General features: G+C 42.2%; 1 pseudogene; it reads right to left on the bottom strand.

The window, feature by feature from the left end:
- Nucleotides 1-122: 122 nt before the first annotated feature.
- Nucleotides 123-25,412, bottom strand: LOC135520358 (uncharacterized; annotated as a pseudogene).
- Between the last annotated feature and the right edge of the window lie 217 nt (nucleotides 25,413-25,629).

The following is a 25,629-nucleotide window of genomic DNA, read 5'->3' as shown; positions in this document are numbered from 1 at the left end:
ATCGAAAGAGAGGGATAGAGAAAAAGGGGCACGTGACAGACATGCCGGCCGGGAGAGACGCCCGGCCGGCATGTCTCATGTTACCACAGCATCCAAGGGAGGACGTGCAAGTGGGAGGGCAGTCACATGATGATGTCATTCCTCTCTGCATCACCATCCTCATGCTGGGGCATCAGCTGGATGAGTGGAGGTGACTGAAGGGCATCCTGACAGATAGCATCACAAACCAGCAGCTAAAGCTCTAGGGAAATATATAGTAATGTACTTTAGGTAAGGTCTCTGAGTTAAGTGTTTGTGTTTGTGACACCTTTTCTACTTCCATTGCCCCATCAAAGTTTCATGTGGCCTGTGATTCTGTGACCCTTTTCCAAAGTGGAACCAGTGGACATCGCAAGTTCTTTTTCATAATTATATTGATGATGTCAAACCTCTTGAAATTTAGGACGGGTTTGGATATTTGGTGGGGCCTTGATAAAACAAGTCAGAGATGATTCAGTGAAGAGTCCGGATGGAAAAATGTATCTAACGACTTGAGTGCTTGATGTACGTGGTCTTGAGCCTGAGGTAGAGAAGAAGTTTGAAATCATCTTAACACTTTCACTACTGTAGTCTTGAGCGGGAAGATATCTGAGGAAAAGTTCTGTGTGTCACTGTTTTTGAATATTATGAATACTATCCTATTGTTTTTTTATTTGGTTTCCATTGAGAAAAATGTATATTTCAAACAACTACTCGATACTGATTTACCAAAATAGCTCATCTATTATGTGTGCCATTTCATCCAGAATGATATTTCTTTTTGTTTTGAAATGTCACTAAAATGTACATTTCTCAAAATATTACAGCTGCTTATGACAGTCACCTTTCTTTTGTCTTTTGGACCTTCAATTTTGAATTACAAAAAAATGTCCTGTCAATGGTATAAAAAAGGACTGAAACACCATATCAATTTCTGATGATCTGATGCAACAAAACTCAACATTAGTATACCTGGTCTTGAAGGTGTTAAATATCCCCTTTCTCTCCTCCTCTGCAGTCCCCAGTAAGTCAACCTCACGCTCTACGTAAACTGAACCATCTCGGCTGACTCAATGACACGTGACGCTTCTGATGTCTTTTTCCATCAACTCTATAGTGAATTAGGACCTCCCCTCCTCCTCCTCCTCCCTCCCTACTCCATTCCCTCTATCCCCCTCTCCACTGGCCTCAGGGGAAAGAAGGGGTTTCCCTCTCTCTGTTCTGTTCTCCAAAGGAGCAGCTTGAGAGAGAGTGCGCTTTGTGTTTGGTTGATCTGTCGCTCTCTCCTCCAAAAAGACTGCCTGGTGCCAACATGGCCGCTCCAAGGTGACCTTGTCTCTGGCTTCACTGTGAGAGGCCACGGAGAGAGAATAATAAAGGGATACTATTGACACAGAACTACACTATACAGTCACCTCAAATGATTTACAGCCTTGAAAAAGATTAGCAAAAAAGACTGTATAGAACAAGGTTATTATAGTTTTGTGTTTTTATATTCATTTGTATTTCTATTTGTTTTAATATTATTTGAAATCAGTTTATTTTCAGTTAGTTTTCAGATTCACTTTACTCGTTTTATTTAGTTTTGGTGTTAGGGACAAAAACTAGCCTGTATGTGGGAGGCTAGGTGTAACGATCGTTGTTGGAAGGATTGGACCAAGGTGCAGCGTGGAAGGCGTTCATCATGTTTATGTACAAAGTAAACAGTAGTAGTGGGTAAATTTCCGCAACGATCAGAGGCGTTGAAGCACGAGGCTCAACTTCTCTGCTGTTGTGGTACTGTCGATACCCTCATTGTAGCAGCGTGAATTGTACCTGTGCACATGTGCAAATACACTGTATGACTGTGTGAGCGCAAAGTCTTGCATCATGCTTGTCTCAATGGGCGCATTCAAGCAGATCACCTTTGTCAAGGTGATGTCCATCGTTGGTCACCGCCTTTCAAAGTGTGTTGCATTCTTGGGATAAAAATAGTCAGACTGGCACCTATGTAGCACATGGGGATGTGTAAAACGTACTCCTCAGTCTGAAGTGTCCCCACTTACGCCAGCGAATAGCTAGCTTTGTGACCAAAGACATGACTGAAACAGGAACCAATTATTCTGAGATTTATGTGTACAGTGGATATATACAAATAAATGTGATGTTCAAGGCCCTCTCTCACATGGGAAAAGGCAAATAACTCACAAATGAAAAAAGACAAATGGTTGTTGACCTTCATAAATCAGGCAATATGTGCAAAAAAATGTCTAAAAACAGAAATATACCACTTACCACAATTAGGGCAACAATTGGAACAGTGGTAAATTTGCCTGGTATTTTACACAAGCGTATCTTGTCCCTACGCACGGTGACGAAGATGGTTTGGGAGACAAAGAAGAACCCAAGGGCCAAAGTTGGAGTGAGACTCTACCAGTGGTGGGCCGTCAGGGCCAGCAAGGCCTTCCCTGCTGGCCTAAACATCATCAGAATATATATATTTTTTAAATATATTTTCCCACAAATATGTATTAAATTATTCCCCAGAGTAAGAGTTACACACTTCATTTCATAGCGTTCCTCTTGGTTGCACTGCTTCCAGCCCCAGTTTGTGATTTGGAGGGCTGGTCTTTATGTTAGATCTTTTATCCAATCATATGCAGCCATCATGTGTTGCCAGGGGTCTAAAATCTGCCCTCAGGCCTTCAGAATCAACAGTGCGGGCGCTTGTCGTGAATGGAAATTAAAATTTAGTGTCAACCAATCAGCTTTAGAGTTGGCTATTGTACGCCTGCTGGCTGGCTCCAGTGTTACACAGGAGCCAGTTAGCAGGCTTAGTGTATGCACGTCTTTTGATTGGATTACCAATATTGAGAGGCAGGTCCTATATGTGCAGGTCTCAGAACTAGGAAACTGAAATTGATCGACAAATTAATTTGCGTACTACTAAGCTGTTTTTTCAACCCACAATGGCGGAAGGAGAAGATATCGATTTGGTCGAGGATATAATTATAACGCCATTCTCAAGACAAACTTTTCAAGAAAAGTTAGACATTGTCAGGAGAGGTAGACGCCGACGCTACAAAGCCTGTCACAGGCGTGAAAGGGGTTTGTTCGCCACTTTCAACTATGGGCGCTATCAATGACTCACAGGCTCCGAGAAGCACTGCAAACTGTACTGCTGGGAATGCCTATTATTTGCAAGTGATCGATTTGGTGTTTGGAGCCACACTGGCTTTGCAAACCTGAGTTGTCTAACCAAGGCAGCAACGAGACACCAAAGTACGGCTGGGCACTTACAAGCAATGGTGCTTTTGAAAACTTTTGGGGACACCCGAGTGGATCTACAGCTCAACGAACAAGCACGCAGGGCAACGAAGCTGCACAATGAAAAGGTATTGTACTCTTCCCCTGCAATACTCTGAATAAAAATGTCAATTTCAAGGTGACACAACACCTGGTTATACTGCGTTTCTGTCTAAATGTATAGTGTCTAGAGCCATGGCATCATAATGATGGTAATAAGAGGTGGATTAATTTGGGTGGGACTGTGTAGGACTTCACTGAAGGCCCAGGCCCCAGAACCACGGCACGCTACTGGACTCTACCCTTACTCCATCCAATGATTGCATCTTACAACTTACTGAACTGGTATTATCCAATAACTACTTTGTCTTTAAGTCAGACTTTTTCCTTCAAATTCAATTTGAATAGTCTGGGTAGCCATTTGACTAGATGTTCAGGAGTCTTATGGCTTGGGGGTAGAAGCTGTTTAGAAGCCTCTTGGACCTAGACTTGGCGCTCAGGTACTGCTTGCCGTGTGGTAGCAGAGAGAAGTCTATGACTAGGGTGGCTGGAGTCTTTGACAATTTTCAGGGCCTTCCTCTGACACCGCCTGGTATAGAGGTCCTGGATGGTAGGAAGCTTGGCTCCAGTGATGTACTGGGCTTTTCGCACTACCCTCTGTCGTGCCTTGCGGTCGGAGGCCGGGCAGTTGCCATACCAAGCAGTGATGCAACCAGTCAGGATGGTGCAGCTGTAGAACATTTTGAATATCTGAGGACCCATGCCAAATCTTTTCAGTCTCCTGAGGGGGAATAGGTTTTGTCTTGACCTTTTCACATCTGTCATGGTGTGCTTGGACCATGTTAGTTTGTTGGTGATGTGGACACCAAGGAACTTGAAGCTCTCAACCTGCTCCACTGCAGCCCTGTCAATGAGAATGGGGGAGTGCTCGGTCCTCTTTTCCCTGTACTCCACAATCATTTCCTTTGTCTTGATCACGTTGAGGGAGAGGTTGTTGTCCTGGCACCACACGGCCAGATCTCTGACCTCCTCCCTATAGGCTGTCTCGTTGTTGTCGGTAATCAGGCCTACCACTGTTGTGTCATTGGCAAATGTAATGATGGTGTTGGAGTCGTGCCTTGCTGTGCAGTCATGAGTGAACAGGGAGTACAGGAGGGGGCTGAGCACATACCCCTGAAGGGCCCCTGTGTTGAGGATCAGTGTTGCGGATGTATTGTTACCTACCCTTACCACCTGGGGGCGGCCCATCAGAAAGTCCAGGATCCAGTTGCAGAGGGAGGTGTTTAGTCCCAGGGTCCTTAGCTTATTGATGAGCTTTGAGGGCACTATGTTGTTGAACGCTGAGCTGTAGTCAATGAATAGCATTCCCTCAAATTCAGGGTGTAGCCATAGTTGAACTATGCATACCTGTATGTGGGACAATTTGAGGAAGCACTACTTTACAAAACAGAGACTAATCCCCTACTTTCTAAAATCCTCCTATGGAAGAGATACATAGATGATGTCTTTGTGCTCTGGGAAGGAAGTCAGCAGGAACTACATGAATTCCAAATTCTACTAAACGAGAGCTCTGAATACCTCAAATTCACCATGCAGACTGATGAGAGAAAAATAAACTACCTGGACTTCTGGATTATCAATGAGAATGATGCATTACACACAGACTTATACACAAAGCCCACAGACCGCAATACCTTGTTATGTGCGGATAGTATGCATCCTCTTCCCCTCAAAAACCATATAGTTATGCAGGGTTAAACGAATCTGTGGCCACCAGACAGAATTATTTTTGTTGTTGTTGAATTTTACCCCTTTTTCTCCCCAATTTCATGGTATCCAATTGTTTTTTTAGTAGCTACTATCTTGTCTCATCGCTACAACTCCCGTACGGGCTCGGGAGAGACGAAGGTTGAAAGTCATGCATCCTCCGATACACAACCCAACCAAGCCGCACTGCTTCTTAACACAGCGCGCATCCAACCCGGAAGCCAGCCGCATCAATGTGTCGGAGGAAACACTGTGCACCTGGCAACCTTGGTTAGCGCGCACTGTGCCCTTTCCACCACAGGAGTCGCTGGTGCGCGATGAGACAAGGACATCCCTACTGGCCAAGCCCTCCCTAACCCGGACGACGCTAGGCCAATTGTGCGTCGCCCCATGGACCTCCCGGTCGCGGCCGGTTACGACAGAGCCTGGGCGCGAACCCAGACTCTCTGTTGGCACAGCTGGCGCTGCAGTACAGCACCCTTAACCACTGCGTCACCCGGGAGGCCCACCAGACAGATTTGCTAAAAATAAATGACAGATAAATTCAAAATGAGAGGCTACAAGGACAAAACTCTTGATGCTGCAATGATGAAAATATCTCAAAAACCAACAGAGGAATTACTAAAAATTCAACCAAAGAAGAAAAACAACTCAACCATATTTTGTACTAAGTACACCAAGGGTTCAGAGAAAATGAAAGCAACCCTGAAAAAGCACTGGCATATTCAGCAATCAGAAGAAAAAAAATCGCACACCTCTTCCAGGAACCCCCACTGGTGGTCTATAAGCGTGGTCACAATATTGGAGATAGCTCGGTGAGATCTGACATGGCCCCTGCGCCCACTCAGACACTCTTGACACCCATTCCAAATGGAAACTACAAATGTGGCTCATGCACACAGTGCAATAGCACTATAAATACATAATTCTTCAGACACCCACATACAGGTCGAAAAATCCCTGTTGGGAGTATCATCTCATGTAAGACCAAGGGAACAATCTATCTAATCACCTGTTCATGTGGAAAAGTCTACGTAGGACAAACGAAAAGACAATTAAAACAACGCATAGTTGAACACCGCAGCTCAATCAGGTGTAAGAACATTAATATATCTCATCACCTGCTCATGTGGAAAAGCCTATGTAGGGCAAACGAAAAGACAATTAAAACAACGCATAGTTGAACACTGCAGCTCAATCAGGTGTAAGAACATTAATATATCTCATCACCTGCTCATGTGGAAAAGCCTACGTAGGACAAATGAAAAGACAATTAAAACAACGCATAGTTGAACACCGCAGTTCAATCAGGTGTGAGCACATTGACTATCCAATAGCAGTTCACTTTGTTGAAGCCAACCATCCAATCTCCTCCCTCAAATACACAGGCATTGAGGCTCTATCAAGGAGAGGAAGTAACATCGAGATCCTACAACTGCAAAGGGAGGCTTACTGAATATCCTATCTAAAAACATTGACCCCTAGTGGTCTGAATATTGACTTTAATCTCAGGCCCTTCTTATGAACAATTATTTTATGAACAAGTCTTATAAATTAATATAATATATTCTACAGCTTATTAGCGTACACCTAATATGTTCCCCCTGTTGATGATGCTTATTATGCATTAAGGTTGAACCAAAAGATTACTTGTAACAAATATGAAATGAAATACGAACCAATTAAATATGTGAAATTGAATTAAACCATAATGTATGTTGATGCTAATATTATGTACATTATTCAATTGTGTTTCTATATGATAACAATAGCCTAATATATTTAATATCCAATAAACTATTGTTTTTTTTATGTTTCACTAATTCATCCTAATTAACGTAATCATTATGACACACCCCTCACTATTGTCATTGATTGCACTAATTGCACAGTTTGTCTACATAACCTTGTACAAGTATTCATGACATTACCCTGAAGAAGACACAGTGATGCCGAAACGTTGGTAAATACCCAATAAATTACTGGGAGTTTATATATGTAGTGTGCGACTCTTTATTTTTGATAGTTCAAAGTTGGAGAATAACAGAACTTGGTCGCATCTTCGGGTCTCCAAATCTACAATTTCACATCATCTCCGTGCCAATTGGCTCTTTGGAAGTGTTGCCAGAAAAAAACTTTGAGAGCGACAAACAAATGTAAATGCCTGGATTTTTCTAAACGGCCTTGGTTGTCACGCCCTGACCTTAGAGATCCTTATTTATTCTCTATGTTTGGTTAGGTCAGGGTGTGACTCGGGTGGGAGAATCTATGTTTTCTATTTCTTTGTTGTTTTTTGCCGAGTGTGGTTCCCAATCAGAGGCAGCTGTCTATCGTTGTCTCTGATTGGGGATCATATATAAGTTGTGATTTTCCGTTTGGGTTTTGTGGGGAGTTATTTTCTGTTTAGCTGTTTTGTTGCATGACAACTGTGCGCTTTCGTTTTTTCTACTTTGTTATTTTGTTGCGGTGTTCAGTTTGTTAAAAAGCATGAACGCCTATCACGCTGCACCTTGGTCTCCTTCTTCCTCCGACGACAGACGTTACATTGGTCCTTGGATTGGAACCAGTGCTATGGTCAGATGACACGAAAATAGAGCTCTTTGGCCAAGCAAACCAGTGGTGGCTTTTGCTTCGAGAGAAGTACGCACTTTTTTTTTTTTTTTTTTACCTTTATTTAACCAGGCAAGTCAGTTAAGAACAAATTCTTATTTTCAATGACGGCCTGGGAACAGTGGGTTAACTGCCTGTTCAGGGGCAGAACGACAGATTTGTACCTTGTCAGCTCGGGGGTTTGAATTCACAACCTTCTGGTCCAACGCTCTAACCACTAGGCTACACTGCCGCCCCACATGCAGAAAATAACCTAATATCTACTGCAAAATATGGTGGTGGGTCTTTGTTATGGGACTCTTTTGCTTCCACTGAACTCTACCAAGTACCAGAATTGTTTTCCCCAAGACCTGGCTGCCGAAACGTGGCCGCAAGTGGATCTTCCAGCAAGACAATAACCCCAAGCACACATCAAAATCCAAAATAAATGGTTAATTTATCACAAAATCTAAATTTTGCAATGACAAATTCAGTCTCCGGACTTGAACCCCATTGAAAACCTGTGGTTTAAATTGAAGAGGGCAGTCCATAAGCACAGACTGAAGGATATCAAGGATGTGGAAAGATTCTGTATTGATTCCTCCCAATGTCTTCTCCAAACTCATAAAACATTTTTTATTTTACCCACTTTTCATGGTATCCAATTGTTAGTAGTTACTATCTTGCCTCATCGCTACAACTCCCGTACAGACTCGGGAGAGACAAAGGTCGAAAGCCATGCGTCCTCCAAAACACAACCGCCCTGCTTCTTAACCTCTTGAAACTCCCCATCCCGGATCCGGGATTGTGACTAAGCCTCAGGCTCATTAGCATAACGCAACGTTAACGATTTCTGAAAATCGCAAATAAAATTAAAATAATGCGTTTGCTCTCAAGCTTAGCCTTTTCTTAACAACACTGTCATCTCAGATTTTCAAAATATGCTTTTGAACCATAGAAATTGACTAATTTGTGTAAGAGTATGCAAAGCTAGCATAGCATTTTGTGTAGCATGTAGCACGCAACATTTTCACAAAAGCCAGATAACCAAATAAATAAAATCATTTACCTTTGAAGAGCTTCTGATGTTTTCAATGAGGAGACTCCCAGCCACATACCAAATGCGCAGTGTTTCCTGAAAGCGTCTGTGTGTAGGAGAAATCGTTCCGTTTTCTACATTGCGCCTGGCTACCGAAACGAACCGAAAATGCAGTCACCTACAACGTGAAACTTTTTCCGGATTAACTACATAATATCGACCGAAACATGGCAAACGTTGTTTGGAATCAATCCTCAAGGTGTTTTTTCACATATCTCTTCATTGACATGCAGTTCATGGAAGCTTGCTTCTCTCTCTGTGCCCCATGGAAAAATACTGGCAGGTGACTTTGCGCACCAATTTCGGCGCAGGACACCGGGCGGACACGTGGTAAATGTGGTCTCTTATGGTCAATCTTCCAACGATCTGCCTACAAATACGTCACAATGCTGCAGACACCTTGGGGAAACGACAGAAAGGGCAGACTCATTCCTCTTGCGTTCACAGCCATATAAGGAGATCATGAAAGACAGAGCCTCAAAAATCCTTGTCATTTCCTGGATGCCAAGTCATCTTGGTTTTGCCTGAAGCTCACGTTAAAGGGCACGCACAGAGAAGATATTTGTATTTCTGGACACGTCAGAGTGTTTTCTTTCGAACAGTAGCAATTATATGCATAGTCGAGCATCTTTTTGTGACAAAATATCTTGTTTAAAACGGGAACGTTTTTCTTCCAAAAATGAAATAGCGCCACCATAAGTGTAAGAGGTTAATACAGCTCGCATAGCGTGCGCTGCACCCGGCCCGCCACAGGAGTCGCTAGTGCACAATGAGACAAGGATAACCCTACCGGCCAAACCCTCTCTAACCCAGACAACACTAGGCCAATTGTGCGTCACCCCATGGACCTCCCGGTCGCAGCCGGCTGCAGCAGAGCCTGGGCTCAAACCCAGAGTCTCTGGTGGCACAGCTAGCACTGCAATGCAGTGCCTTAGACCACTGCGCCACCCGGGAGGCTCGTAAAACATTTTAGAAAAAGGCTCTGTGCTGTTTTCCTCGCAAGGTTGCCGGAGTATTGAAAACGGGTGCCAATAATTTTGACACATTGTTTGAATTATTATTATTATTATTATTTTTTACATTTGCCTGTAATTGGACGCAAGTGTATCTTGTTCCCACACGCAGTGATGAAGATGGTTCAATTGGAGAATTACAGAACTTGGGTCTCCAAATCTACAATTAGAAGCCATACCCTACAATCCTATAGGTTAGTCCTATTTACAGTCACCTCCAAAATTATTTTGACACCTATCTTTGAGAATAAAATGGATTACTTGTTAAACATTTATTTCTCTGAGCAATTGTATCAGTATAAAATATGATTTGCCATTTTTTTTTTACCTATGTAGCTTAGTATTTGTATTATTTATTTTTGTATTTTTTGCTCAGCATTATCAAGGGTGCCATAAATGTTGTAGTTGACTGTACTTCTGTGCATTTTATGTCCACATTTGAATGATAGGCACATTTCCAATATATAGATAGATATATTGAATATCATTGTCTTGAATCTATTGAGTTGTAATAGAATCGACTCAAACCTTGTATTCAGACTGATCCAAATCTCAACCCCAGTAAGAACTGAACATAGCAGCATCCCAGTGTGGAGGCCCCTGAAACTTGTGAATTTCCCCGCTTATCATATTAGTATGCTCCAATAATCTCCTTTCTTCCTCATACAAGTGCTCTGTGTGCTTGCGCCTATCAAAAAGGCACCGGAATCCAGCTAAGAAGGGGTAAAAGATCTGACACTCACAGGTGTGCATACACACACACACACACACACACACTTTCATGATAACAGATAACACCCCAATTCTGAGTTAATGCCTTCAGACATCCCTGTTCTTTGTTTATTTTTGGCCAACTCCACTGCATTCCTGTGTGCAATGGATTAAAACGAATCTCAAGGAGACAATTACAAATATGTTATTCACATTTATTTGATAAAGTAATTGTATAAACATGCACTCGAACTCTGTTTGGATATTTACACATGACTTAACTTGAAAAAGAATGCACTTGTATCTGCATATATCTTAACTTCCATAAATGACACTCAATAGCAGCAAGACATGTCATGTGAGTATTCAAAAAGAAACTAGATGGCAGTACATACCTATTATAGTTCAGGAGATTCAGACATGGAATTACCATGTTGAATTTACTGTGTATTTGATCAACAATATAATGGGGATGAAGCTCTTGTGAAACATTCAAATTGTTACACTACATCAACTTTGTAGTACAGTGACCAGTTCTAGAACCAGTGGTGGCTTTTGCTTCGAGAGAAGTACGCACATGCAGAAAATAACCTCATATCTACTGTAAAATATGGTGGTGGGTCTTTGTTATGGGACTCTTTTGCTTCCACTGAACTCTACCAAGTACCAGAATTGTTTTCCCCAAGACCTGGCTGCCGAAATGTGGCCGCAAGTGGATCTTCCAGCAAGACAATAACCCCAAGCACACAGCTCGCTAGTGCACAATGAGACAAGGATAACCCTACAGGCCAAACCCTCCCTAACCCAGACAACACTAGGCCAATTGTGCATCGCCCCATGGACCTCCCGGTCACAGTCGGCTGCGACAGAGCCTGGGCTCAAACCCAGAGTCTCTGATTTGATTTAGAATCTGGACTAGAACAGCCACATTCAGTTGGTACAACTCGTTCTGTTACAGATACAGTGCCTTCAAAATGGATTAAATATATTTGTTTTACCCATCTACACACAATAACCCATAATGACAAAGTGAAAACATTTTTTTACAAATGATTTTGGGAAAGGGGATTGGATATCTAGTCAGTTGTACAACTGAATGCATTCAACTGAAGTGTGTCTTCCACATTTATCCCAACCCCTCCGATTCAGCGACGTGTGGGGGTTCTGCCATGATCTACATCCATGTCTTCGGTGCCCAGGGAATAGTGGGTTAACTGCCTTGCTCAGGGGCAGAACAACAGATTTTGACCTTGTCAGCTTGGGGATTCGATCCAGCAAACTTTCAGTTACTGGCCGAACGCTACCGGCCGCCTTCATTGAAAATGAAATACAGAAATATCTCATTTACGTAAGTATTCATACCCTTGAGTCAATACTTTGTAGAAACACCTTTGGTGGTGATTACAACTTTGAGTTGTCTTGGATATGTCTGTATGTTTGCACTCTGAAGCATTATCGCATCAAGGATTTGCCTTTATTTGGCCCTGTTCATTGTTCCCTATATCCTTACTAGTCTCCCAGTCTCTGCCGCTGAAAAAGCATCCCCATAGCATGATTCTGCCACCACCATACTTCACAGTAGGGAGGTAGTTAGACAGGTGATGAGCTGTGCCTGGTTTTCTCCAAACATAGCGCTTTGCATATTGGCCAAATAGTTCCATTTTTGTTTGAGTTTGAGTTTATTTATTTTTACAGAGACAGTGCACATTAATCAACGTTTCAATAAAAGTGCCGGTTTTAGCCAGTTGGCTAATTTTCAACCTCAGTCTCTGGACAGGTTATTAAAAACAATTACAAATAGACAATCATTGAGCAGTGAGCACACGCAGAGCAACATAGGACTAGCAAGACAGAGCAACATAGGACAAGCAAGACGTAGCATACAGACGGAGCAACATAGAACAAAAAGCAGCAAGACAAAATTCATAAAAGCAACAAAGTGTTTCCACACCTCACAAGCTACATGCGACAGACAACATGGAAAGCGGCAATACACAGCTAGGGATTATGTTCACAAATCTGATTGACCTTTAGTCATGTCTTCATGCATTTTGTGAAAGTCATATGTGGTGCAGTTATGTGTGTCTGATGGCAGTGTATTCCAGACATGGGAAGCTCTTACAGAGAAAGCGGATTTACTAAAGGTGCTTTTCCTTAAACACTAAAGGTGCTCTTCCTCAACACCACATAATCTTTTGCCTTATGATCTCAGAATCTTTCACCTTATGATCTCAGAGTCTTTCACATGCTTTTTTCCAAACTCCAGGGGTGTTGTCATGTGCCTTTTTTTCTCAGGAATTGCTTCCATCTGGCCAATGTCCCATAAAGCCCAGATTGGTAAAGTACTGTAGAGACTGTTGTCCTTCTGGCAGGTTCTCCCATCTCAGGCAAATAACTCTTCAGTTCTGTCAGAGTGATCTTAGGTTTTTGGTCTCCTCCCTGACCAAGGTCCTGCTTGCCCGGTTGCTCAGTTTGGTCGGACAGCCAGCTCTAGGCAGAGTCTGGGTAGTTCCATATTTTTTCAATTTCACAATGATGGAGACCTCTGTGCTCTTGTAAACTTTCAACACTCTAGAAATTGTTTTATACCCTTTCCCAGATACAGTTGAAGTCGGAAGTTTACATACACTTAGGTTGAAGTCATTAAAACTTGTTTTTCAACCACTCCACAAATTTCTTGTTAACAAACTATAATTTTGGCAAGTTGGTTAGGACATCTACTTTGAGCATGCATGACACAATTAATTTTTCCAACAATTGTTTACAGACAGATTATTTCACTTATTATTCACTGTATCACAATTCAAGTGGGTCAGAAATGTACATATACTAAGGTGACTGTGCATTTAAACAGCTAGGCAAATTCCAGAAAATGATGTCTTGGCTTTAAAAGCTTTCGATAGCATAATTTGTATTTATTCATTATTTTACCAGGTAAGTTGACTGAGCATTTACAGCAACGGCCTGGGGAATAGTTACAGGGGAGAGGAGGGGAGGAATGAGCCAATTGTAAACTGGGTGACAGTGAGGATTTGAGGGCCAGATTGGGAATTTAGCCAGGACACTGGGGTTAACACACCTACTCTTATAATAAGTGCCCTGGGATTTTCAATGACATCAAAGTCAGGACACCCGTTGAACATCCCATCCAAAAGACAGGACCCTACACAGGGTACTGTCCCCAATCACTGCCCTGGGGTATTTTTTAGACCAGAGGAAAGAGTGCCTCCTACTGGCCCTCCAACACCACTTCCAGCAGCATCTGGTCTCCCATCGAGGGACTGACCAGGACCAACCCTGCTTAGCATCAGAAGCAAGCCAGCAGTTGTATGCAGGGTGGTATGCTGCCAGTAAAAATTGGCATTATTTGAGTCAATTGGAGGTGTACCTGTGGATGTATTTCAAGGTCTACCTTCAAACTCAGTGCCTCTTTGCTTGACATTATGGGAAAATCAAAAGAAAACAGCCAAGACATCAGAAAAGAAATTGTAGACCTCCACAAGTCTGGTTCATCATTGGGAGTAATTTCCAAATATCTGAAGGTACCACGTTTATCTGTATAAACAATAGCACGCAAGTATGAACACCATGGGACCACGCAGCCGTCATACCGCTCAGAAAGGAGACGCATTCTGTCTCCTAGAGATGAACGTACTTTGGTGCGAAAAGTACAAATCAATCCCAGAACAACAGCAAATTACCTTGTGAAGATGATGGAGGAAACAGGCACAAAAGTTTCTATATCCACTGTAAAACGAGTCCTATATCGACATAAACTGAAAGGCCGCTCAGCAAGGAAGAAGCCACCGCTTCAAAACCGCCATAAAAAAGCCAGACTACGGTTTGCAACTGTACATGGGGACGAAGATCGTACTTTTTGGAGAAATGTCCTCTAGTCTGAAGAAACAAAAATAGAACTGTTTGGCCATAATGACCATCGTTATGTTTGGAGGAAAAAGGGGGGGGGGGGGGTCTTGCAAGCCGAAGAACACCATCCCAACCGTGAAGCACGGGGGTGGCAGCATCATGTTGTGGGGGTGCTTTGCTGCAGGAGGGACTGGTGCGCTTCACAAAATAGATAAATGGACAATGACCCCAAGCATACTTCCAAAGTTGTGGCAAAATGGCTTAAGGACAACAAAGTCAAGGAATTGGAGTGGCCATCAAAGTGTTAAGGGATTTTTTATGAATAATGACTAAATTATGTATACATTTAAATCAGAACTATAACTAAACAGAATACTACTATGTTACTGTATGGATGTATGAATCTTATCATAATCATAATACTGAATGTAATGTGTGTAGTTTTCGTTGAGAATTAGAACAAGGACTTTCTGTTCCTTGTTAGAAATGAATGGAGCTATTGTCAGACCGGCTGGAATGCTGTGTTCCTTACTGTCACGACTCCTACCGAAGGTGGCTCCCCTTCCCGTTTGGGTGGTGCTCGGCGTTCGTCGTCACCGGCCTACTAGCTGCCACTGATTCTTTCCTCCCCCTCCTTGTCTTTCCTCCCCCTCCTTGTCTGTTTATTGGTTACACCTGGTGTGTATTTGCTGATTAGTTGGGCTTTATTAGCCAGCCGTGTTTCCCATTTCGTGGGTTTTGCTGGACAGTTTAAGTCCCCGTGTTTGGGGCATTTGTTTTGTTGTACGCCCTGTGTTTTCGTGGGGTTGGGTTATGTTCGCCGTTTTGTGCATTAAATTAGCACTACCCTGAACTCTCTGCTTCCTGCGCCTGACTTCTCACCCACTACACCCAGAACGTTACACTTACAGGACATTGTCTCTACCCAGGGAGGGGAGAGACCTTGGGCTAGTAGTAGATTGTTTAACAGGTGGCAGACAATGTGGGAAGGCTTGTGAACTATATTGCCATTGTATCTGAGAGGAAGAGAGCCATTTATGACGAAACGTGAGGTATATAAACCAATGTACATTGTATTATGACCAGAGCTCTCGAAAATAAAAGCTACTGATTAACTATGAGACTGGTCTCTGTGCATTTTATGAAAATAAGTATCTTACAAATTCTTAGAAACGAACAGTGTTTTAATTGCACATATAGGAAATAAATTCCTCTAACACAAAGCCCTGACCTCAATCCTATAGAAAATACGTGGGCAGAACTGAAAAAGCGTGTGCGAGCAAGAAGGCCTACAAACCTGACTCAGTTACACCAGCTCTGTCAGGAGGAATGGGCCAAAACTCACCCAACTTATTGTGGGAAGCTTGTGGAAGGCTACCCAAAACGTTTGACCCAAGTTAAGCGATTTAAAGGCAATGCTGCCAAATACTAATTGAGTGTATGTAAACTTCTGACCCAATGGGAATGTGATGAAAGAAATAAAAGCTGAAATAAATCATTCTCTCTACTATTATTCTGACACTTCACATTCTTAAAATAAAGTGGTGATCCTAACTGACCTAAGACAGGGAATTTTTACTAGGATTAAATGTCAGGAATTGTGAAAAACTGAGTTTAAATGTATTTGGCTAAGGTCTATGTAAACTTCAGACTTCAACTGTATATGCCTCATCACAATTCTATCTCTGAGATCTACGGACAGTTCCTTGGACTTAATGGCAAAGAAAAACAAGAATAAGTCTTGCACAGGAAACTATGCAGTCGAAGAGGCTGGTGTCCAGGCTTAATTTTCTCCATTTCACATGCTAATAGCAACCACAACACCATGCTCGTATCCAACCGCAAAAACCTAGAGACATTGCTTTTTTAAGGATAAGCAATTAATTAACTAATGGCAATGTCAGTTTGGTGAAAGTAAGACAGTGGAACTAGGTTTTTTGCTAATAGTTGCATGCAAATAATATTACTCAACATTGCTGTATAGCAGCAGCTCATTTTCCCCGTGGGCCACACTGAGTCTTTGACAAAGTCCGAGAGCCACACTGAAATAGTCCTATGTTTTGGAATTTTCGATACTCCCTGACTGTCTAGCTTTTGTTTCTGTGATTGCAAGTGAGCTGGACAGAGTGAAGAGACTGTACACATGTAGGTCCATTGTCATTATCATCATTGCGCTTGTTTTCTTTTTTGTAAAACCACCCGTGGGCTGCATTAAATCTGCTCGCAGGTCTTTTTGACACCCTATATAATGAGGGCAAAAGGGAAGCACAGCCACGAGATGCCCAGTGACACAAGCCTACCAGACAAGATAAATGACTTCTATGCTCGCTTCGAGGCAAGTAACACTGAAAATCATGAGAGCATCAGCTGTTCCGGACGACTGTGTGATCACGCTCTCCGTAGTCGATGTGAGTAAGACCTTTATACAGGTCAACATTCACAAGGCCGCAGGGCCAGATGGATTACCGGGACGTGTACTCCGAGCATGCGCTGTCCAACTGGCAAGTGTCTTCACTGACATGTTAAACCTGTCCCTGACTGAGTCTGTAATACCAACATGTTTCAAGCAGACCACCAAAGTCCCTGTGCCCATGAACACTAAGGTAACCTGCCTAAATGACCCGTAGCACTCACGTCTGTAACCATGAAGTGCTTTGAAAGGCTGGTCATGGCTCACATCAACACCATTATCCCAGAAACCCAAGACCCCCTCCAATTTGCATACTGCCCCAACAGATCCACAGATCCAGGAACACCTATGTGAGAATGCTATTCATTGACTACAGCTCAGCATTCAACACCATAGTGCCCTCAAAGCTCATCACTAAGCTAAGGACCCTGAGACTAAACACCTCTCTCTGCAACTGGATCCTGCACTTCTTGACGGGCCGCCCCCAGGTGGTAAGGATAGGTAACAACACATCCGCCATGCTGATCCTCAACACGGGGGCCCCTCAGGGGTGCATGTCTCAGTCCACTCCTGTACTCCCTGTTCACTCGTGACTGCATGGCCAGGCACTACTACAACACAGTCATCAAGTTTGCCAATGACTCAACAGTGGTAGACCTGATCACCGACAATGATGAGACAGCCTATAGGGAGGAGGTCAGAGACCTGGCCATGTGGTGCCAGGACAACAACCTCTCCCTCAACGTGATCAAGACAAAGGAGATGATTGTGGACAACAGGAAAAGGAGGACTGAGCACGCCCTCATTCTCATTGACTGGGCTGTAGTGGAGCAGGTTGAGAGCTTGTCCACATCACCAAAAAACTGTCATGGTCCAAACACACTGACAGTTGTGAAGAGGGCATGACACGTGCAAATACCTTCAGTGGTCCAAGGTCATTGATGACTGCCGTCAGCTCATCTGCAATGTGCAGACAGGTGTGTATGTTGTCCCTTGTGTCTGTGCTCTCGTAGAATACTGGTTGAGGGGTGGAGGATGATGTAGTTAATTATTCTTTGCCCACGAACATTCAACCCTCCCCATCAGAGATGATTGCAATACAGTCTGCTTTTTCTATGATTTGCTTGTCCTTCACTTGAACTCTATTTAACTCTGCAACCAGCAAATGAGTAGATAAAGCATGTCTAGTTGGAGAGTTGTATGCTGGGCGAAGAACATTCAGAAATCTCTTTCAATACACATTGCCTGTGAGTATCAGAGGTGAACCAGTTGCATACACAGCCCGAGCAAGACATTCATCAGCATTTCTCTGACTACGTTCGTCCATTGAGTCAAAAAAACTTCTGATTCCAGGAGGACCATGATCTGTTGCTATAGATAAGGTGTCCGATTCATCATTTTCACCTCGACTAGAAGTAGAGGGACTTTTGTCAGAGGTTGCTTGTTGTGAGCTCTGAGGGAACTTTATGCACTTGGCCAGATGATTCTGTATCTTTGTTGCATTGGCACAGTATTCACAAATGTACACAGCTTTTCCTTCTACATTAGCTGCAGTGAAATGTCTCCACACATTTCATCAAGATTAGAAGAAAATGTGTAAAAAAAAACAAATACAATTCCATGTACATGTAAAAAGTTAAGCAGTTAGATTAAACAACTCCTTTGTAAGAGACATGTTTTAAAATGAAACATGTATGGAAACAGGTGAATTAACACTCCTCAGTTAGCAGGCTCAAGCAAGCTAAAATCCACATGGTAGCAAAAACTAACTAGCAGAAATTGTTAACATGATTTAAACACACTTTGCTGTAGGCTACTATTTACTAGTTAACAAAAAAACATATATGTCATATAAAATATATTCACCCCACCCAGTATTGTAATCAAAACTTACCAGAAAGCATGTAGTCCTTGGCTCAGACAGTGTAGTGGTGTGGGCTCAAGATCTTGAGAATCAGCTGTACATGTGATGGAAGAGTGCACTGCACATGTGGTGAAAGAATGCACTGCACATGTGATGGAAGAATGCACTGTGCACGCAGAGGTTTACAATTCCATTGAATTGATGATAGTTTAACTAAAATATGCCACAAGACCTAGAATTGCCTTATGTGTATCCCACAAAAAAGGTTCACTGTTATAACCTAACTTTTTTTGATGAATTTAAGAAAAAGTCCCGGGCTTAACTTCCCATGGAAATTTTCCGGAAAGTTTCTGACCCTTTCAACCCTAGTCGATACTTTCCTTTAACTTTTTCTTTACACTGATAATTGAAAATGACTGTTTTATATTACTGTTTAATATCATTATATACTCTTAGAATGAATAGATTGTTTTTATATCCTTAGAGATTGAAAGTAGTGTTCGGTTCAAGCTCTTTGTGTATTTGAAGAGTGCAATTATTTAGGTGACTGCAGTGGACTGTAGGAATGTGTACTCCCAATAACTCAAGGACTCTCCAGACTGATGAGAAGTCATGTAATATGCACAGAGGATCATGGAGAAATCCTGGTTGATGGAAAAGTACTGAAGTATGTCTTTGTGGAATGGAGGGGCACTGCACTGGGCTTAAGTGGACACTGCACTGTATTGAATGTATGTATTAAGCTGGACATCTTCCCTGAGTAAACATTTGAAACGTCACTTGGAGTTTGTATGATAAATATGTTTATTGTATATTGAGATATTGGTCTTTTTAACAACTCATTTAAAGTTATGTATAAGTTATGTTCTGGAAAAATGGTAGAAAAAATATAACATTGGCTTTTAGGATGGGATAATATTGTATTAAATCTGAACTTACTAAATGTTATTGCCGTTTCTGTTACAACATTTTGATTGGTTCATTGGCAAACAATCGGCATAAATTACATTCTCAGATAGAATCATTATTTGTTGTCTTGTCATACAATTCTAAATGGTAGGAAGTGTTAATACTGTACTGTAATGTAGTGGCAGTTTTTTCTAGACCAGCTCTGTAATTACACCTGTAACATACATACTGGACCGTTTCTTAGGTACATCACCCTGTTCATGAAAATGTTTCGCTCCTACACACAGTGAGTCACGTGGCCGTGGCTTGCTATATAAAGCAGACAGACAGGCATCGAGGCATTCAGTTACTGTTTGATTGAACGTTGGAATAGGCAAAATAACTAACCTAAGCGACTTTGAGCGTGGTATGATCGTCGGTGCCAGGCGCGCCAGATCCAGTATCTCAGAATTGGCCGCCCTCCTGGGCTTTTCACGCACAACAGTGTCTAGGATTGACTGAGAATGATGCGACAAACAAAAAACATCCAGTCAGCTGCAGTCCTGTGTGCAAAAACAGCTTGTTGAATAGAGAGGTCGAAGGAGAATGGCAAGAATCATGCAAGCTAACAGGCAGGCCACAAACAGGCAAATAACGGCGCAGTGGTGTGAAGATCGGCATCTTGGGACGCACAATGATGGGTGTACCTAATAAACTATCCGTTGAGTGTAGATCATAATGTTGGCCAAAAGCACTTAGATCTTTTTGGTGTAATTTTCATTGCCTATGTGGTACATTTATTTCTGCACAAGTTAATCTGCCAAATCATAGTAGGTGTATTCCAATTATTTTAGCATTTTCAAATGAGAAAGTTGTGAATCAAAATAGTTGTAGGGCTATAGTAGTCTAATGTAAGCAGTGAGGGTATCACTGTTTCTGTAAATGTCATCTCTGGAGTTCTGTAATTGAACTATGTATGGATATTTAAGCATTGCTAAAGTAGAAAATAATGCACTTTTATCTGCACATATCTTAACTAAAGTGAGTAACAATCAATAACAGCAAGACATGTCACATGAGTAGAATACACTAGAGGGCAGTACATGCCTATACAATTCAGAAGTTGATTAACCATGCTGAAATAACTATGTAGGCCTATTAGATTTTCTCAACAATATAATGTGGATTAAACTCTTTTGAAACTAAAGATATTGTTACGCTACATCAATGTACAGGGACAAGTTCTAGAATCTGACATAGAACAGCTATGTTCAGTTGGTACAACTAGTACCAATTAGATCTGACTATTCCACAACATGAACACCGCCCAGATAAAGGGGTAGTTTGAATTAAAATTGTAATAATCTTAAATACATTTAATTTAAAAAAAATCTGTTCTCAAGTCCAAGTAGCTTTAAAACCATGCACAGTAAACATTTCAAATCTACATGTTAAGCAATTAAGTCATACAGGAAGTGATGCACAGGAAACGATGCAGTCCAAACGGCAGGTGTGTTGACTTCTTGATATTCTCCGTTACTACTTAGAAATGTTCTCAGCCCATACATATGCTAACAGCAACAGCAACAACATCATGCCCGAATGCCACATCCAGTCGCAAAAACCTAGAGACAGGGATTTTTAATGGAAAAGCAATTAATTAACCAATGGCAATGCCAGCTTGGTGAAATTCAAAAACTTAGTAGAGCTTGAGTATTTTTGCTAATACTTGCACATAATATCATTCAACATCTGCTGTGTACAGCATGTGACATGTTTTAGGGCAAATCAATTTAACTACTTTTGTACCTTTTTCTATCTCCTCCATAGGCTGCCCCAGAAGTCTTGTCTCCTCCATAGGCTGCACCATGAGTCTCGTCTCCTCCATAGGCTGCCCCATGAGTCTCGTCTCCTCCATAGGCAGCCATGGGAGTCTCGTCTTCTTCATAGACTGCCCCAGGAGTCTCGTCTCCTCCATAGGCGGCACCAGAGTTTCTATATCATCCTCAGGCTGCTCAAGAGTTTCCGTCTCCTTCGCAGGCTGCTCCATGAGTCCCATCTCCACAAGCGGCTCTAGACTTTCTAACTCCTTCACAAGGTAAAATGGTTTATTCAGGATTCGCTGACTCTTACTGAACCTCCAGATGCCTCGGCACAGTGAGTCATGAATCCTCTGACATGAGTCAATCTCTGTGCGCCACAGTGCTGCTCTGGCTCGGATGAGCTGGGATCTCTTGCTCTTGCTGCCTTTGGCAAGGCTGACACTGTCTTTACAGATAGTGATGATGTCCAGGCCAATGAATAGGGCATTTGAGGCCACAGCGCATTGCCTTAATGTCCTAGAGAGGGCGAGTGGAGTGCCTTGTGCCAACATCCCAATGTCAGGTAAATCTGCAGCAAATGTTTTGCCCTCTTGGAGTCCCACCTTGCCTGCACCCATAACCATGCCTTTTCCCATTAAGGCCTCTATTGCAGAGGTATTTTTTACTATGGCATTGATCTTCTTTCCTAAACTCGCACCACCTTTTCCTATATTCTTCCCAACCACTAATGCCACCACCTTCGGCTCCAAAGGGCAAATGTTGCTGGCCACCTTCTCCAGACTACCATGGAGTCTTTGCATGTCCTCCAAGAAACATTGAAAGATTGTATTGGCTTTCTTGTTTTGGTAGCTTTTAAATGCCACCTTTGTTACACCGGTGGTTAGACTGTTGACCCCACTGGTCACACCCATTCCAATCCCTGCGATGGTGAGCCCCAGTGACAGCCCAGCAGTAACCGGGGCAAGACAAAGGCCTGCGATGGTCAGAGCCCCTCCTGTCGCCCCCACTGCACTGCCTACCACACTGGAGATATAACCCCCTTTCTTCATCTTATTTAGTTTGCCAGCTCTCCTTTCCAGCTCTTTTAGACAGTCCAGCATTCTGGAGTGGCGCTGACTGAACAGACCAATGAAGTGCAGGGCAGACTCCTGGAACAGGAACGTCAGTCTGAAGTGCTGATCCATCCTAGCAGGAGAAACAGATTCCACTTTTTCATCAGAGACATTGAGACATGTAGCTGGAATTGATGAATGATCAGAAATGTGTGCCCTCAGTGTTAATAAGCTAGTATTTGCAAATGTAACATAAAACAAAACTGTAAAGGTTTACCTGATAGCACTCAAATGGCGCAAATGGTTAAACATGGTCTGCATGGACTTTTCATTCACTTCAGTGCTGGTGTCAATCATCAAGTTGTCATTCTTCTCTCTGCAAAATGTTTTTCTAATATTGATAATAAAAAGCTATTTAGAAAGCACTTTTCAGCTACAGCAGAAGTTGCTATAATGTTACATAAAAATATACATAAATATGTCTGAAACCAATATTGTGTTAAATTATTTAAACTGATTTCCACTTACGTTTTTCCCAATCCCATTCTCTCACAAAGCTGCTCAGAGATGTGCATGTAATTTTCCAGGTGCTCGTGCAGCACCTCCACATTGAGGAGGCCTGGGGAAAAGAAGGCTGAAGCCTCCCTCTTAAAGTGGATGAGGAGAGGACAGGCCATTCTAGCGGAGGTGATGACAGCTTGGACACTTGCTTGTTCCCTCCCCTGAGGCAGAGGACACAACCGGTTTTCATCAGCAAATACAAACAGAGAGGTGACCACCAGCCTCTCCACAGCATCCATGAAGCAGTCCAGCTCCTCCAGCCCATTGAGAGTGTCCTTCAGTACAGCTTCCAGCTCCTTCTCCAGCTTCTTAAGCCTACGGTTTGCAGTCACCTGGGTCAGATAGTCTTTCGTGAACTCTCCTAATGCCTTGGTCTTGTCTTCTGCATTCAAGACTCGGCCGAATTTAAGATCGATTCTGTCTGCCATTTCCTTGATGTTTTTCATCTTGGATTGTTCCTCCTTTCTCTGCAGGATCCACCTTGGATGCCTGTCACAGAATTCCTTCACTGTGTGGACATAGCTGAGGGTGTCTGAGATGTATTGGCCCAATAACTCTCTCATTTCCTCTGAGAAATAAGAAGATGCAGTTTAGGAAGGCTAAAGGCTTTCTGTCTCAAAGTACTTTACAGGGTCTCTATTGAAGATAAGTACAGTAAAACGACTTTACTAATCACCTATTACACAGATCTGTTCCCAGAAGATCAATGATCAATACCCAGAAAGATGTATAAAACAAATATATACCTTAATGCACTGAATCCTGCAGATGGAGTTCAGTCAACTTAGGCTACCCATTTCAAATTTAACAAAATAACTTTTGCTAAAAGTTTAAAGGTAAATGAGTCTGAGAGGTGCTCCACCTTCATTCCTTTTTATATGCCTCGAAACAATGTTTCTTACTACCAAGACTTTGTGATCTTCAGCCATTTGGATTTTGCTCCCTGCTAAGGGCTAAGGCACGGTGGCTCGGGTCAAATGTCAGCTGATAGGGCTGCTGTTGAGAGCAGGGGGCGAGATGCTCAGATTCTCATAGCTTCCACACGCAATAGTAATTGTGTTATCATTGTTATTATATAAATACAAATATTTCTAGCAGTGTAAGGTAAAGCTAGAATACATTTTTGGACTTATAAATTAATGATATATACCCATTGATTCTTCAAGAATACAACTTATACACTGATTATACTAAACATTAAGTACACCTGCTCTTTCCACGACATCGCCTGACCGGGTGAATCCAGGTGAAAGCTATGATCCCTTATTGATGTCACTTGTTAAATCCACTTCAATCAGTGTAGATGAAGGGCAGGAGACAGAATATAGAAGGATTTTTAAGCCTTGAGACAATTGAGATATGGATTGTGTTTGTGTGCCATTTAGAGGGGGAATGGGCAAGACAAAAACATGTAAGTGCCTTTGAACTGGGTATGGTAATAAGTGCCAGGCTGATTGTTTTTTCACGCTCAACAGCTTCCCATGTGTATCCAGAATGGTCCACCACCCAAAGGACGTCCAGCCAACTTGACACAACTGTGGGAAGCATTGGAGTCAACTCAGCACTAGGAAGGTGTAGGTTTGGTGTACTCAGTATAAATGCCTTATGAGCTTTGATTAACTGTTGTACCCCATCAGAACCCCAAATATTAGCTTGGTTTATGCCAATGTTTGTAAACAGCATGAATGTAAACAATCACTGTACAGCCTCAAAACATGGTTATAACTATTATTTTGATATCATGGATGGACAGGCCTTGCTTCCATAGCTCTATGAATTTGAGTGGTTGCATTTCTCCATGCCCAACCCTCAGCTTTTGCCAAAACAGGCAGGGCAACCGCTTTGTTATTGTTACAATTAAGGATTTTAGCTTCAGTTCATGACAGCCAACATTTTTTCAGATACATTCAAAGTCTCATATGCAGGTCTCAGCTCATGTGTCAAATTGTGACATTGTATATTATAATACGTAGCTTTTTAAGGAACATTCTGATCTACAGTTTATTGAATGGGGGTTGATTTACATCATGATCTGGGTAATTGTTCAATGTGCTGCATGCCCAGATAAGGATATTTCATAATTTACTAATAAAGCACTTTCAAAGGAGATTTGCCTTGACAATGCATTTTAGTCCAGGAGTAGGCTTGTCCCATTATACACTGCACCTGCACTCTTAACATCCATCAAAAAGTTGTCAACAACTGGGTTTAAAAAGCACTCATGAAAATCGCACCATATTGAAAATGACTGTAGATTTTGCACATGGGCGCTTGAAAGTTTATCTGCTAAGTCATATCGGGTGTAATTCCAGCTATTTAATTTTAGCATTCTCAAAATAGAAAGATGTCGATTAAAATAGTTGTAGGGCTACAGTAGTCCACTTACTGTAAACGGTGAGGGTATCACTGTTTCTGAACATAATCTCTGGTTAAAAATAGCTGCTGGCAAGTGTTTGGACCTGGGTGGGAGGCAATCTTGAGAACCCTAAAAAGGTCTCATAAACTTAACAGTGTTAATATCACACAGGAAATAAATCACGTCAAATTCAACTACTGTTGCAGAAAATGATAGTTAATTGTGTCAGTTTGTAGAGAGAAAATCATTATTAGGAAATTGGTCAAACTAATTGAAGTGGGAGTGAGCAAATCACCTTCAAGAGAGCTCTCCATTCGACCTATACA

Source organism: Oncorhynchus masou, chromosome 4 (assembly GCF_036934945.1).
Source record: "Oncorhynchus masou masou isolate Uvic2021 chromosome 4, UVic_Omas_1.1, whole genome shotgun sequence".
Lineage (NCBI taxonomy): Eukaryota > Metazoa > Chordata > Actinopteri > Salmoniformes > Salmonidae > Oncorhynchus > Oncorhynchus masou.
This window is presented reverse-complemented; position numbering and strand designations above follow the sequence as displayed.